Raw genomic sequence first — 17,747 nt, 5'->3', positions numbered from 1 at the left:
TCTCTGCAATGTCTTTCCTACTTGTTTCTGTCCTCAGTGACTTCCCTAACCTTCAAATTTCAGAACCACTTTGGTCCAGATCACGTTTTTGGAATGTGGCATACGCTGACCTGCATTGTCATGTATCTTTTTATATTTTGCTTGCCATCTAGCATTTAAGGAAAGGATAATACTCATTTTCTGGCACATGTGCAAGCACTGTATTCTCAGTAAGTGTTTAGTGGTAATGAATTTATATATTCATGATACGTTATTGTACCATTAGCATACACAATACAGAGTAGGCTGTAAATATTAATTGACTTCTTAGAGGTCCATGGTTACTACATTTATATTTTAAAATATAAAAGATATAAATGTAATCTAATGAGTAGTAATACACACTAATATTTATGGAGTGCAGACCATATGCCAGGCACACTACTAAATGTTTATAATTCTCATGAAAACATGTGTGGAAATACTATGCTTACCCCCATTTAAGGTTAAGTAATTTGTCTAGGACGACCCAACACAAATGAGATGGAGCCAGGCCTCAGAGCCAACACTATGGCTCCAGAGCACACACTCCTAACCACTTTTCTTTCTTTCTTTTTAAAAATATACTTTTATTGATTTCAGAGAGGAAGGGAGAGGGAGAGAGCTATAGAAACATCAATTGAGCCCACGCCCTGACCCGGAGTTCATAGGTCTATACTCAACCACTGAGCCACACCAGCCAGGCCCTAACCGCTTTTCCATAACATTTTGTCCCAACAATGATTTCAGATGAGTTCTTTACACTAACGCCTCCTTTGCAACAGCACCCAGGGTTTCCTGAACGTCTAAATCCTGGCATCCCCAGTAGCCTACTGACAACTGTTGTTGAAAGTTTCAAATTACTTTTTTTCTTATCAGTTCCAGTGGCCTCATAGTCAGTCCCACGAGGCTTCTTCTCTGTGCAGCTGGAATTTAGAAACTATTTTGCATTATGTCCCATCTCTCCTCCCCAATGACAGGGACTTTGTATCCTCACGCCCAGGACCAAACTTTGAACACCACAGAATACAACTGTTTTTCCTCTTTGTGACAATATTCTGAAATCCTTAAACTTTGTAAATTATAAAAGAAGTTAATACACATTAAGACATTCTAAAGTATGAATATATAGCCTAGCAAGTGAGAGAACCTTCTTTCCTTCTTCATGCTCAGGTATAGATTGTTCAAAATTGTGGCCTTGGCACAGATTGTTAAAAATGATGAATATTTTTAACTATAAAAATTACAGCCTTATGATTAAAAATGAAAAACTTTCCAATAATACAGAGGAATATACAAAAATAAAATCTCCCTAAGTTCTACTTTTCAGAGGAAATTGCTCTTAAAAGTTTACTGTTGTAAAAGGTTTCTGCACATATAAGGTGTGTGTGTGTGTGTGTGTGTGTGTGTGTGTGTTTTGGGGTTTGGGGGGAAGGGCAGGAATAGAATCCTGGCGTACGCTGTGACCCGATCTCCCCCGTCCAGGTGTCCCTCACTTCTGCTGTCCTTGACAGTTACCCGTTCTTTTTTTCCTCACATTCTAGCCACTCTCATTTGCTAGACACTAATCAATCCTTTCTTCTTTTCCAGGCTTTCTCCTCCTGACTCCTAACAGCGAGTTTATCTGGGATGTCTGTTCTTTCTCTGAATGTCTTCATCCTGGGAGAGTTGATCCATTCTCCGGGCAGGTTAGCACCTTCTCTTACTCTATTCTCTTGCTGCCAAACTTCTCTTTAGACTTTCTCAGCCCACACTTACTCCTCAGCCCCTTGAGATCTGACTCACAGTCACCCCTCCGGTAAAATTGCACGGAAGGTTCCTGATTCATCTCTAAATCACTGAAACTCTCTCAGCCTCCAACCACAGGCGTTCTGGGTGCCATCATTCCTTCAGGTGCATCCCTTCTGGCTTTGGAGACACTGCAAACTCTGAGTTCTCCCTCATCTTTAGGACTGGCGCCTCCTTCCCCTATTGTGCCTTCCCAATCTCTATCTCTCCCAGAATCTCCCACAATCTCCAACATCACTCAACTCCACGTGCCCAGCAAGAACGGACCTCTCTCCAACTCCAAGCTCACATTTCCAACTATCTGCTGGTCAAATTCACTATTTCACCTCAAGGTGAACATGTCAAAGCTTCAAGTCACAGCACGCCCTTGTCCTGGCATCCTAATGTCTGTTAATGGCATGACCACTCTCTTGGTCAAGTAGGGAACACACTGCTCATTTTTCTCTCCAGAGCCCAGGAGTCCCACCAATTGCCTGTCTCGTGACTTCTACTGCTATCGCCTTTGCTTGCTTCCCCTATCTGGCCCCACCATCTCACTGCTCTGACTGCACTCTTACAGCCCTGACTCTTCTATCTTCACACCCCCTTCATTGTCTATCGACCCACAAATTGCCAGATAACTCTTCCCAAAGCCTGCCTCTAATCTCGCACCTCCCTACTCAAAACTCTTGTGACTAGGCGCTGCCTGTGAGTGACACATTCTTCAACGTAGTTTCAGAAATCCTCTGTAACAGCGACTCTCAGACATTTTCCTTTTCCCTCTTAAAAATTACTCACCCTAAAGACCTTTCATTTATATGAGCTGTATCTACCACTATTTACTATATTAGAGGTTATGACAGAATACATTTTTAAGTATTTATTCATATATTTAAAATAACAAACCCATTAGATGTTAGTGTAAACAACACATTTTATGAAAAAAAACCCACCTATTTTCTTTTTTTAAAATATATTTTATTGATTTTTTACAGAGAGGAAGGGAGAGGGATAGAGAGTTAGAAACATCGATCAGCTGCCTCCTGCATACCCCCTACTGGGGATATGCCCGCAACCAAGGTACATGCCCTTGACCGGAATTGAACCCGGGACCCTTCAGTCCGCAGGCCGACGCTCTATCCACTGAGCCAAACCTGTCAGGGCACCACCTATTTTCTAAAACTAAAAATTAGTAAGGAGAATGGCATTGTTTCACTTTTTTTAAAATCTCTCGAATCTGGCTTAAATGGAAGACAGCTGTATTCGCCTATCTGCTCTGCATTCAATCTGTTGTGATTTCACAGGTCTTGTAACCTCTTGAAAATTCCAGCATGTACTTAGAGAAAAGGAGTGTGAAAGGGCAAATGATGTATCCGTATGAATGAGGAAAAGAGCTGGGCCCTCACAGACTCTTTGAAAGGACCCCAGGTCCCCAGGCCAGGCATTGAGACCACTGCTCTCTCAGTTCCTCAACCAAACCTCACACACCAGTTAAACCAGACTGTTCTTTATCCCCTCAACATACTTACATTTTCACGGCTCTTCTCTGAGCTAAGTATTTTGGTAAATAATTTTGTTTGTTGGGAGTACCCTAGGGTACAGGGATGTATGGGGAAGAAAAGAGATTTTTTTTCCCTCCTCTGATTTGTTGGAAAGCTCTCTAGACTAGAAATCAAGGAACTCGAATGCTAGTGACAATTTGTAACTAGCATTTTATGTCCTCCTTGACAAGTCGGTTAACTTGGTTAACTTTTTGGTTCTTAGTTCTTATATTTATAAACAAAGGAAATAGATAAGATGACCTCTGTGAGTTGTTCCAGTTCTAAAATCATCAGTGATTGGGAATTAAATCACCTGGAGTCTATTCTGAATAAGTAGGAAACATGTACCACTTCCAATCTTCTCTCTTCTCTCTCTCTCTCTCTCTCTCTCTCTCTCTCTCTCTCTCTCTCTCTCCCACCCCCTCAGTTAAATACAAATTGCTGTCTTTTCATGAGTGCATTACAGTCAGGTCCTCTGTATTTGCAGTTTCTAATGATTGTCTTAAGGGCTTCAAAAAAGAACCCACAGGAACTTTTGTTGATTTTTTTTAAATTGAGGTATAATTGACACGTAACATTATATATGTTTCAGATGTACAACATGATTCACTATGTGTTTATCACCACAAGTCTCTGTTCTCCGCTCCCCCCCCCCCGCCCCCCGCCTTTCTCTCTGTTTCATTTTGGATAGTTTCTATTAATGTCTTCAAAATTACTAATTTTTTCTTAAAACTGTATCTACTCTCTGTTAATCCCATCCAGTGTATTGTTCATCTCAAATATTATATATATTTTTTTTATCTCTAGCAGTTTTACCTGGGTCGGTCTTTTTTTTTCTCTTTCAAGACTCTTAACATGCTCATGTTTTCCTCTACTTTCTAAGACTTCTGGAGTATATTTATGATAGCTATTTTAGCATCCTTACCCACTAATTCTGTAATTTATTTCACTGGGTCTGTTTTTATTGATTGATTTTTCTCCTCATTGTAGATCATATTTTCCTTCTTCTCTGGCATATTTTCCTTCTGCTTTGCATGCCTGGAAGTTTTGATTGGATGCCAGACATTATGAATTTTCACATTGTGCACACTGGCTATCTATTTCTTTAAGGATTCTGGAACTTTGTTCTGGGATGCAGTTAAGCTACTTGGAAACAGTTGGATCTTCTCAAAGCTTACTTTCAGGCTTGTTTAGGTGGGACCAGAGCAGCCTTTCGCCCGGGGTTAATTGGGCCCCATTCTGAAGCAATACCTTTCTGAGTGAGCTCTCTGTTGCCCTGTGCAGTACGAGGTTTTTCCATTCTGGCTGCATTAGCCCTGAGTGATCTCTGGAGGTTACTCCAACTGCTCCTTTCTGATGCTCCTTTCCCTGGCTCTCAGCACAGGCCTGAGCTGATCGAGCTGCAGCATCAGCTGGAGATTCAAGGGGAAACCTGTGCACATCTCCGGGGCTCTGTTTACGTAGGTCTCTCCTCTGTGTGCAGCGATGTTTCTGGTCGTCTGCCCTGCAATGTCAGCTGCCTCTGCCTCCCTGACTTCCTAACTCTGTCTCCTTAACTGTGGGAGCCACCAGACTCTGTTTGGGTTCCTCCTCCCGGCACTGCAGCCTGGAAACTTTCTTAAAGCACTAAATTGGGGTAATTCCAGGGCTCACTTCATTAGTTTCCATTCTCTCAGGGATTGCTGACCTGTGCTGCCTGATGTCCAATGTCTGAAAACTGTTGCTTTGTATCTATGTTCACTTTTAGTGAGTTTTAAAGTTTTGTCTTTCACTTTAAAGCCCTCAATCACTCTGGAATAGATTTTTTTTTTTAAAAGAAAAGTAACACTGAATTGTGTCCCCCTCCAGATTCATATAGGAAGGCGCTGACCTGTATTTGTAGATGGGGCCTTTGAAGAGGAATTAAGGTTATATGAGGACGTAAGGGTGGGGCCACAATCCCATGGGACTGACGTCCTTGGAAGATGAAGAGATATAAGCAGAGCGTGCACACACAAAGAAACCGCCATGTGAGGACACAGGGGGAAGCACCATCTGCAAGCTAAGGAGGAGGTCTCATCAGAAGCCAACCCTGCTGACACCTTGATCTTGGACTTCAGCCTCCAGAGCTGTGGGAAAATTAATCCTGTTGCTTAAGCCACCCACTCTGTGGTACTTTTTACAACCACCCTAACAGACAAATACAGTAGGGATCTAACTTTGTTTATAAGAATTTTGAATACTCCAAATGCCTGTACAAATTGCAGTTAAAATGACATAATTGGCTGTATCAAGTTTTTGAATAAACATTTTTCGAAAAGGAAAATGAATTTGAATTTCTCTTCCAAATATTTGAAAATATAGATTATCCTTAAAGTGAAAGACTTGAACAGGCTTTATGGGAGGCAGACCATCTGGATACATTCAGTTTCTTTAAGGAAAAATCTAAGTTCACATATACATTAGTTTGCTAGGGTTACCATAACAAAATAGTTTTGGGCAAAAGTGGGTTTACAGTTGTTCATATGGAAAATAATACAATAATTAATGAATAATAATACAAGATAAACTTTTTCACGTACTCACAATTGTAAACCTATTTTCGCCCCACCCTGTCCTATAAACTAAGTAGCTTAAACAACAGAAATTTATTTTCTCACCATTCTGGAATCCAAGATCAATGTGTGGGCAGGGTTGATTTCTGAGGAGACCTCTCTCTTTGGTTTGTAGATGGATGTCTCCTCCCTGTGTCTTCGCATGACCCTCCCTCTGTGTGTGTCTCCTTTTATTATAAGGACACTAGTCAAATTGGGTTAGGGCCTACCCTAACAGCCTCATTTTAACTTAATCACTCCCATAAAGGCCCTATCTGTAAATACAGCCCATTCTGAGGTATTGAGGGTTAGGAACTTCAATGTATGACTTTTAGGGGCCCAAGACAGTCTACATATTTAAAATGGCCCATCTTTGGGGCACACTGGAAAGACATATAACTTTGCAAAACAAACGAGAAGAAAGGAATGAGCCTTACACATATGCATGCATATTAATGTTTTAAGTTGGGCTTGCACTCCTTTGTCTTCCATTTCACAACAGGAGTATTGTCCTGAGGTTGACCATGGCTGTTGTTCAGCTACGGGTTATAATTGTCCAGAACTTCACTTTGCTGAATTAAATAACAGAAAGATGGTTTTCAGTTAGCAAAGAAGTTAAAATAGCTCTCAGGGTTTCCCATCATAACTGTGTCACACAATAATTACCATCTGATTAGCATTTGTCACATCCGGTGTGGCAACCACAAGAATGGAATAATATCTGTTGTCTGGTTAATTGTTGAATTCGCTGTTTCATTTTGTACATTTCCCCACATTTTTTAAATTAATTTTTCATAAACTATTTTGGGTAAATAAGTCACGTTGTGTTTTTTCATTTTGACACACTTCCATGTGCCCAAGGAGGCAGGAGATCAAATTCAGCAGCTGGTTTGATGTAGTCCGTGAAATTTTTGTTGTTCGAAGTACACTACATTGCATTGTGATCTCTGAAAGGCAAACTTTTTCACTTAAAATTAAATAACCACAACTAACCTTTTTACTTTAAAATAAAACTGGAGATTCTACCTGGCCTGCTCATCCATCAGTGCATCTTGATTGATTTATGTGTAATCCAGGTGAACTTGTTATTCCTACTTGACATTTCAGCAGCACTCCAAATAGTCGACCCACCTTCTGGAAATTCCCTCCTCTGGGTTTCCCTCTCTGGCTACACTTCCTCAAATTCCCTCCTTGGATTTCTTTCTTCTATGTGATCTCTAAGTATTGTTCATCTGGGCCCAGTCTAAACCTCCCCACCACACCTGGGCTTTATAATCCTTCATAGTCTTTCCTCAGCCTTTCTGTTCACTTGCATTTCTCATGCCAACCCAAAACACATCCTTCATGTTGCATGTTGAGTATCTCATTGCATCCTGCCTACACTGTGCTGGCTCCCACTGCTGAAACTTGGCTCAACATTCTTTTTCCTGGAATGTCAAAATGCCCCCTTTTGACTGTTCATACTACCCATCCTACAAATAATATTAGACCTCCCAGGACCTGGTTGAGGCTTTCCCCAAATGTTCCAGTGCACTCCAATATCTCCCATCTCCAAATTGCCCCTACAGTTAGAATGAGCTTCTTTCTACACACTCATTCTACATTTTATTCTTGGTGTGCTGGTCTTAGCTCATTGAGGGCAGCAACCAGATATTACCTCATTGGTGTCCCTGTCCCCCACAGCATTTTCACTTTCAAAAGAGGTTGTTATCAAATGCTCTAATAATTGCTCTAGACTAGACCTTAAAGTAATGCTTCTCCAACTTTGCTGATCAGAAGACTTTAATGACAATGCTTGTTCAATACGGCTTCCTGGAACTTTCTTCATATCCTCTGAAACTTTCCAGAGGAGAAGAGTAGGTATCTTATTGTGTTTTCATTGTTGCTGTTGATCCTTAGGAACAGAAGATCCACCTAATCCAGTGATGGCGAACCTATGACATGCGTGTCAGAGGTGACACGCGAACTCATTTTTTTGGTTGATTTTTCTTTGTTAAATGGCATTTAAATATATAAAATAAATATCAAAAATATAAGTCTTTGTTTTACTATGGTTGCAAATATCAAAAAATTTCTATATGTGACATGGCACCAGAATTAAGTTAGGGTTTTTCAAAATGCTGACACGCTGAGCTCAAAAGGTTCGCCATCACTGACCTAATCTCTGGTCTATGCAAGTCCTGCTCTTATGCTATTTATCCCCTCTCATTTTCATACTCATTCCCTTTCCTCTCCTTCCCTCATAGGCAACCATTTTGATGTTTGTGATACATATACAGCTTCTTACTTTTCCCATGAAGCACTACAAGTTTTAGGTCCATCTGTTGTTATGTGTACATTCACGTCATTGTTTCTCACCTAGGCACAGTATTCCTCAGGGTGAATTCACTACCTGGCAGTAGATCCTCAGGTTACCTCCCATTTCCCCACTACTACAAAGACTGCTCCAACAAACAACCTAATTCTCTTTTAAGAGCCTAAATTATCCTTCTCATTTGATGAGATTATTATTTACTTAGTGAAGGATGATTCAAATAAACAAGTATAATCATGTGTTGCATAACGACATTTCAGTCAACGACAAACTGAGTTTATAACAGTGGTCCCATAGGGTTATAACAAAGCTGAATAATTCCTACCACCTAGTGACATCATAGCCATCCTAACGTCGCAGCACAACGCATCACTCACGTGATGCTGGTGTAAACAAACCTACTGGGCCAGTCATATAAAAGTGCAGCATGTACAGTACATAACACTTGGTAATGATAATAAAAGGCTATGCTACAGGTTTATGTATCTATTATACTATACTTTTTAATTGTTATTTTAGAGCGTGCTCTTTCTACTTATAAAAAAAAATGTTTTCTGTACAACAGTACACTGTTACACCAGCAGCAGCCTCATCCATCTCACGTTTACCGTAACTCTTATTTGCATCATTTTCTCTTGTACTTGATTTAATCTCATGTTGTTTTATAAATTTAGTGTAGCCTAAGTGTGGTGTTTATAAAGTCTACAGTAGTGTACAGTAATGTCCTAGGCCTTCACATTCAGGCACCACTCACCCACCCAGAGAAACTTCCAGTCCTGAAAGCTCCATTCATGGTAAATGTCCTACATAGCTATATCATAATTATCTTTTATACTGCATTTTTACTCTACCTTTTCTATATTTAGATATGCCTAGATACATACTTACTACCTATAATAATAAAAGCATAATATGCTAAGTAGACCGGATGTCCTTCCAGACAACCTTTCGGAAAACGGGTCTGCTAGGGAAGCCTGGGTCCCAGGTGCCTTCCAGCAGCTGGAGGGAATCTTGGGTCCCAGGTGCCAGAGGGAAGCTGGTGCCAGCAGCCGGGGGAAAGAAGGCCTACTCTTGCACAAATTTTGTGCACTGGGCCTCTAGTTGTGTTATAATTGCCTACAGTATTTAGTACAATAACATGCTGTATAGGCTTGTAGTCTAGAAGCAATAGGCTAGACCAGTGGTTGGCAAACTGCAGCTCGGCAAACTGCGGCTCGCAAGCCACATGCGGCTCTTTGGCCCCTTGAGTGTGGCTCTTCCACAAAACACCAACTTCTGCGCATGGGCCATGAAGTTTCAATCGCACTGTACGTGCACGCCCGCACATGGTATTTTGTGGAAGAGCCACACTCAAGGGGCCAAAGAGCCGCATGTGTCTCGTGAGCCGCAGTTTGCCGACCACGGGGCTAGACAATAAGAGCCTAGGTGTGTAGTAGGCTATGCCATACAGGTTGTATAAGTGCATTCCATGACGTTCACACAATGATGAAATTGCCTAATGTCACATTTTTCAGAACATACTTCTGTCATTTACGGCGCATGACTGTGCACACACAAAAAGGGTCAAATCTCATGCTTTCCACATAGCTATTGGATCCTAGTTTTAAAAGAGGGCTAGAAAGCCAATTATTTTCTAACCAAACGTGATGACACTACAAAACAAAGTTTATTTTCAAGATAGAAAGTTAGTAAAATTGGTAGTCGCAACAAATCCTAGGTAATTTATAACAAGGTTTGTAAAAAAGGCTGGAGATTCTTAGCACTAAGCTTCCATTTATTTGAAGTCAGTTATGAGAACACCCTGGTTACACCCTGACTCCAAAGAAAGTTTTGCCAATCATAGCGAACTCCCCAGAGGCACTCCTCAGGACAGGTCCAGGCTGAATGTCAAGGGGGCCCAGTTTGGAGTCAGCAGATGCACTTAAGCAGAAGCCAGTGGCCACACACGGTAGTGCAGGTATTTTTAAAGGCTGAGCACAGCAGAGGCTCCCCCATCCGCTCTGGCTGGCCTCGATTTGTTGCCTGGGGCTACATTGCTGAGCCTTTGATGTATTGCCAGAGGGGTCACTGGAGAATTGTGTGTTTGCTCTAAGGTACTCTAACCCTCTTGTCTTTGCCCATAAGTCATAGCACTGAAATGCACAAATTGGCCAAAAAACCTCCAACTGCCCTGGGCTTCTTATGACAAATCCTTTAGATCTTCTGCCATCATATCTAACAAGATGTGGAAAACACAGAGATACCTTTTTCTCTTGAAATAATAAGCACAGCACGGGGACTGGGGAATCTGAAGGAAGTCCAAGAGGTTAACAAAAGTCATAGCAACAACCTGAGGCAGCACAGTTCCAATGCTCAGACAACCCTATGTACCTGGCTCAAAGAATTAGAACTGCTTTTTCTAACTGGCCAAACAGGGACACATTTTTGTAAGCCCCACTCAAAGGGATTTGGATGGGATTTCCGTCTCCTCTGTTAAAAGTCACTCTCTGTTCTGGCAGCAGCCCAGTGAGGAGGGACACTGTGCCATTCATACGTTAACCCTCACTGACAGGTGCCATGAATGATATGGTGATAAACCATAAAATACAAGTTTGTTGAACTGAATGTTTGTCAAACTGGGATTTGTGGCTTTAACATCCTGGCGTCCACCTCCAAGAGTAGGCTCAGTATAAAACTGATAAATCCAACTTACCTGCCTCCCCAGCTAGATGGGTAGCTGGCTTTTTGAGAGTATGGATCGTGTGTCCACTTCCTTGATGACCCCCAAAGACACATGGATGATGTTATGCCCAAAGTAGGTAATCGATAAACATTGGTGAATGGCTCGTGCAGATGAAATAGGAGGGCTGTTTTAAAACCCTTGTCGTAGGCCTCTGCCATTTGAGAACAACTAGAGCTGATTTGTGGAGACGCTCTGCTTTAATGCAGCTTTGGAATCCCTAAAGGCAAATTTTAATTTGTACAGGTGCTCAAAAGAGACTGCCCTGAAGGCATACAGGTGTTTCTCAGCACAGGTGAGTCAAGCCTGGCAATGGGAACAAAATAGTTTCTGGGTTTCTTAAAGAGATAGTATTTACAGGCAAAGAGGTAGAATCCTTCTCTCTCCTTATTTCTTGGAGCTCAGCTAAAACATGGACTTATCATGTTTCCAGGCAAATTAAATGGTATAACTGGATTCCAATTCCATCTAACCTTCCCCAGAAAGACTGAAACCCAGCATTCACAAATAGAAACTGAATAACATGCTAATTTTTTTAAAAAAAAATATGTTCTTATTGAGTTTTGAGAGAGAAGGGAGAGGGATAGAGAGATGGAAACATTGATGAGAGAGAAACATCATTAATTGGCTGCCTCCTGCATACCCTTTACTGGGATCAAGCCTGGAACCTGGGCATGTGCTCTGATCAGGAATTAAACCAGTGACCTCTTGGTTCATGGGTCGATGCTCAACAACTGAGCCACACAGGCTGGTGGGGCAAAGACTCTGAGCATCATAAGGAAAACCAGTGTCTTTTTCTTTTCTGGGTTGCCCACAAACCTAGCATGCATCAGCTGGAGTATCGTGTAGTGATTAAACACAACAGATTGTTTGGTCAATGGCTGTGGAAACTTAAACAAGTTACTTAATCTTTCTGACACCCAGTTTCATTGTCTGCAAAATGGAGATGATAGTTCTTAACTAGAAAGGGTTGTTTTCAGGCCAAAATGAAAGGCCTTCTTAAAGCAACTGTCCTATAATACATTTTGAGTTCTAGATGTTTGGGGGTAACTCATCTCTATTAATCGTCATGACAACCTTGTAAATTAGTCATTATCACCCCCAGTTTGCAAATTAAGAAACTGAAACTCAAAAGTTAAATAATTTCTCAGGATAATAGAATCAGTAGCAAAGCAAATTAATCTGTCTCAAAAGGCCAATATCTTTTCGCTAAGCCATATTATTTTTCTAGCATAGTTAATAAATATTTGCTAATTGCTTGGTATAAAATATATGACTTTAAAAATACTATAACATAAATATCCAAAGTGTGTGTGTGTGGCGGGGGAGGGGGGGTTCTCTATAGAAGACAGTTATGTTGTCAATGCTCAAATTTTTTAAATAGAAATTTCTTTTGAATTTGTAGCTCATTCTTTTTTGTGTGTCAATAATTCATTTTTTTAATGTGCTCAATGATGGCAAAATTTTAAGATGAATATGATTAAGACAAATACATTATATACATGAGTGTGAGTGACTAATCTAGGTAATTAATTATATTTGGGGTAAAAGTGAGATGGTAATATTGATCCTGGTTTGTTTGTTTTGTAATTTTCAAAGATAACTTCAAAAGGTAAGTTCCAAAAATTCACCAAACAATGGTGGCATCAATTGAAATAAGTGTGTAGTCTTTTATGGTGCCTACCTTAAGGTGGCAAACACTAATTTTAATAAGATCTGATGCTTACTTGAAACATATCAGACTCATTATACCACAGTCATAGCTCATTTAACCTCGATTTTCTCTGTATCAAGCTGTGATTCGAGGGTGGCAAAACATTTAAGCTTCTTCTCAAGTAGGTTTGCCTGTATAAATATTATAGTTGAGTTATTGTTGAGGATTAGCTGGTTAGTTGTCTCTGAATACTAACTTGAAGTAGAATTTTGTTATGTAGGTACTCTATATGCTTGTTTGACTATTATAGATTTTTCACTAATGCAACTCTCTAGTATTGAAACAGAAGAGATAACTATTATATAGTTATTCTAACTAATTTAAATTTAGCTGAGTTCATAAATAAAGTTAATTATTAGAGCAATTCCCAGATCTATTGCTACTAGACGAGAAAGAGGCTGAGTGTCAAGAAGCCTGGTTTTAGTTCCAGCTGGAGCTGCTGTGTGACTATAGACAAGTGGTACTTCCCTCTGATCTATCTTTCCCCCATTTTAAAAAGTGATATATCACATTTCTTGTTGATAGCAGCACCTCAGTGCTTTTTAAAACAACTTTTTTTTGTTTTAAACTTAATTTTCAATGAGCTATGAAATAGCAATTAAATGTTTTGATGGCAAGGGCTCTGAGTTACCCAGTATTTGAAGTAAATGTGTGTGTGTGTGTGTGTGGGGGGGTGGTGTTATTCTGACATTAATCAAGTGAGTGTTGTCTAAAAGGATATAATTGGGCCCTGACCAGTTTGGCTCAGTGGCTAGAGCGTCGGCCTGCAGACTGAAGAGTCCCAGGTTCGATTCCAGTCAAGGGCATATACCTTGGTTGCGGGCACATCCCCAGTAGGGGGTGTGCAGGAGGCAGCTGATGGATGTTTCTCTCTCATGGATGTTTCTAACTCTCTATCCCTCTCCCTTCCTCTCTGTAAAAAAATCAATAAAATATATTTTTTTTTAAATAAAAGGATATAATTGGAAGATTTGCATAGATAGCTCCAACATTTGCCAAGATATTTATTCCACCGGGAGAAAGAAGCTATATACCTTAAGTAAAACATATGACTTTATAAAAAATGAAGTTTCCTATGTAGAACTGAGTCATACACATAACAAACAATTTGTAATAAATTGAATACAAAAATCATTCTGTTCATTTACACCAGGAGTCCTCAAAATACGGCCCGCGGGCCACATGCAAATACAAATATTGTATTTGTTCCCGTTTTGTTTTTTTACTTCAAAATAAGATATGTGCAGTGTGCATAGGAATTTGTTCATAGTTTTTTTAAAAACTACAGTCCGGCCCTCCAACGGTCTGAGGGACAGTGAACTGGCCCCCTGTTTAAAAAGTTTGAGGACCCCTGATTTACACCTATGACCTAGAATACCTACTGGAACCAAACTTTCAAAAGTGAAAGACCAATTGACCAAGTTCCCATCATACAGCACATTAATGTTAATCATTTAAGATTCACATAGCTACATAGCTTCATTGCTTATACCCAATGCACACAAATAAAACGTGGTCTAGTTCCTGATCAACATTGCTATTCAAATTTTTTCCTTAAACTATTTTCAAAATGCCTCATGTAAATAAGATTCATTCCATTTTTGCCAATTGATTAATCTGGAAGCAAACAAAATGACCCTCAATTAACGATGCCTATGTTTGACGTCTTCAGAAGGTAGCCAGATCACACACACACACACACACACACACACACACACACACGGAAAAATAATTAACTTAACATCTGTTATTTTCTTTCAAATTTGGGCTTGGTTAACAGGACACAAAGTACACAGCAACAACCAGCTGCTGACAAGCAAAGTTCAGCGAATATTTTAAGTCTGTGCCAAATGTGTACTTCCTCTTCCTTGGTAACATTTAATGGTGAAATATATATATATCACAAAATGTGTAAGAAAGACTCTTCATTGTGGAATATAATCTTAATTAAGATATGCTAAATTTGTACACTACCGTGAAAATAGATGCTACTAGAATCACGCTTTATCTTTAAAGATAAGAATTCACCTCTGGGAATTCAGTCTGATGCTAGCAACTGAGACTTTTTAGATTTTGCATCTAGACTTTAACAGGCTACTGCAGATGAGCCCCTAATGCACACATTTTAACAATCTAAACTTTAACATCTGAGGTTGTACTTTATCACTTTTATTGCCTTTCAATTTTGGGGCTGCTCAGCTGAAAATGTATTAACAGGTTTGTATATTCTGAGAGATATTGGCAAATGAACCAAGGTACTTCTTGACATTTTTTTGAGCATAAACAGCAGTCTATTCACTTATTTATACTAATATTTGCAGCACTTACTATGTACCCAGCATAGTCTCTGTGGATACATTATGCACAGGACACACTCCTTTCCCCAAAGAAATCACCATACAGCAAACAATAAGCAAGTACTTTCATCTCAAATAAACAAGTAATAGAACTTTATGCAAAAGGGGAAGGTTTTTCAGCTCCTTTCTCATTTATCAATTTGGGGATATGCCTAGAGGTGTTAAGCATTTGCTAGATACTAACCAGAGTCAGGAAACTCAATCTGTGAGATTTCAGTAGGGAAACTATGCTAGGTATTTGCAAATGAAAATGTGAACACCTAAGAGTTAATACTAAAACTTCTTCCAATAGTAGAGGCATATTTCTGAGCCATGCAGGAATTAAAGTATAGGAAATGCTATCAACCTTATGGGAATTTAGTAACCGTCATGGTGTATAAAATGAGAAAAAAAGGAGTGATATTAAAATGTTTTACAGTATTTAAAACAAAAATTTAGTACCCTCAAGACATCATCAATTTCTGTGTTCTAATCATGTAATCATAGCTTTTGCCCAATTACATGCAACATCAGTTTTCACCAAATTGGAATAAACTCAATGATAAGTTTTAATATTTCCCTAATTGGTTAATTATTGCCCAAACCCCAGTGACATAAGGCAAATAGCTCTCGTCAACAGTTGTCCCAACAATGTTAAAGACCTCAGCTTGTAAGCACAATAGAATAACAAGGATCAGATTTACTTTCCCACCTTAAACAAATACAAAACTAGATAAAATATAATTATAAAATATAATTACATAGATGACAGAATTTGTAGAAAAGGACATTAAATCATCTATGACAATACTACACATATTCAAAAAGGTAGACAAAAGCATAAATGTGATGAGGAGAGAAATGGAAGAGAAAAAAGACCCAAATATAATTTTTAGAGATGAAATATATAATAGCTGAGGCAACAACAACAACAAAAAAACACCCCCCAAAATCCATGTCGTATGAAATTAATAGCAGATTAAATACTGCAGAAGAAACAAATGGTAAACTTGAAGACCTAGCAATAGAAACTACTGAAATAAAACAGAGGGGGGAAAAGACTGAAAAAAATGAGTATCAGTAAATGGCATCAGTAAGCTGTAGAACAAGGTCAAGCAGTCTACTGTATTTGTAATTGGCTTTCCCAGAAAAAGTAGGTCAAGGAAGGGAGCAGAAAAGTTATTTGGAAAAAAAAAATGGTCACAATTTTCTAAATTTAATGATCCAAGAAGCTCAACAAACCCTAGCAGAAAACATGAAGGAAACCACATGAAGGTATCCACCCAATTCTATATTTTTAGCAATGGTGTTTAAAAGATTCTAAGAGTCGTGAGGAAGGAGACCAGTGTCTTCTTCTGCGATGCCCATCATACATAGCATGTATCAGTTGGGATATGGAGTGATGATTAATCACAACAGGTTTAGGTGTGTGTGTTTTTTAAATAGAGTGTGATGGATGGCTGTGGAACCTTGGAAGTTACTTGATCTCTCTGGCACCCAGTTTCACTATCTGCAAAATAAGGATAATAGTACTATATTCTTTTCTTAGGGCTGCCATACACGTTACCACTAACTAGGTGGCTTTAAAAAACACACAGAAATTTATCATCTCACAGTTCTGGAGGCCAGACATCCAAACCACAGGTGCCCACGGGGCTGTGCTCCCTCCGAGTCTCTAGAGAAGAACCCTTCCTTGTCTCTTCCAGCTTCTAGTGGCCCTGGGTGTTCCTTAGCTTTTCCATTGTTAATGAAGTGCTCATACAGGCATACTGAGTTGGTCCTTTGGGGGCAACATGAATACATGTAGCGTTATGCTCTGTACGACAATGAACGGTGCCCAGGGACCACAAAATCTGTAGTGTAGCCGTGTGAGGTTTAAGTGAAAGAAATTTTCATTATAGAGCAAATCTGTATGCTAAGACTTAGCAGCGAAGTCTAAATGGTTTGTCTCATTATTAGATCAAAATTGCCACAAAACTCCTTTATGCTTAGGAAAACGTTAGGGACTCATGGACATCACTGACCACCTGCTCTGTCACAGGCTGTAGTAAAGAATCTGACTACATTTCTTGGTGGTTTACTACTAACAGCATTTAAGCCTTAGTCCTCCTCCCTTTGTCCCACATCTGAGCAAGATGATAAGAAAGCTAGTGCTCCCTACTTTGGTACCAGTGGAAGATTCAAACCACAAAAGGTCCTATTCTCAGCCTGTCCCACTAGTCTTCTGTTCTCTCAAGACATTTTTGGACCAGCTTGGGAGGCCTGCCATGCTCTCCCCAAAAAAACCTCATTATTGCAAGCCTTTTCATCCCTTCTTGGTATGTGTGTAGCATCATCAGTCTCAGAGCTTGTATTCAATTTTGCCTGGGAGTCCATACCATCCCTGTGGGATGGCCACCACACAGACACCCAGCCAAGCATTTCACATTTTACAGCTGGGGAAACTGAGAAACAGGAAAAGTATACACAGGTCACACAGTGAGCACGCTGTCAACAAAGACAGCATTCTGCTGACCAAACCATTACAGTGGTGGTCAGCATGATGATGATGATGTATGTCTTTGGAAATGAAAATATATTGTAAAGTGGTCTTTAAAGGCTGTTTCAAAATATCACAGAACAGCCTTGCCTTCGTTATCTGGTAATCCAGGCTACTGTTTGGTTAGACTAATACATTAAACAATGAGGGTTATGATTCAGCTCTAGAAAGCTAAGGCCGGTCAATTTGGCACTAGAAAGAATTGTTTCAGGAATGTCTCCTTTGA

The sequence above is a fragment of the Myotis lucifugus genome, unplaced genomic scaffold, assembly GCF_000147115.1.
Source record: "Myotis lucifugus unplaced genomic scaffold, Myoluc2.0 scaffold_1, whole genome shotgun sequence".
In the NCBI taxonomy this organism is placed as follows: domain Eukaryota; kingdom Metazoa; phylum Chordata; class Mammalia; order Chiroptera; family Vespertilionidae; genus Myotis; species Myotis lucifugus.
Note: the sequence above shows the minus strand (reverse complement) of the source record.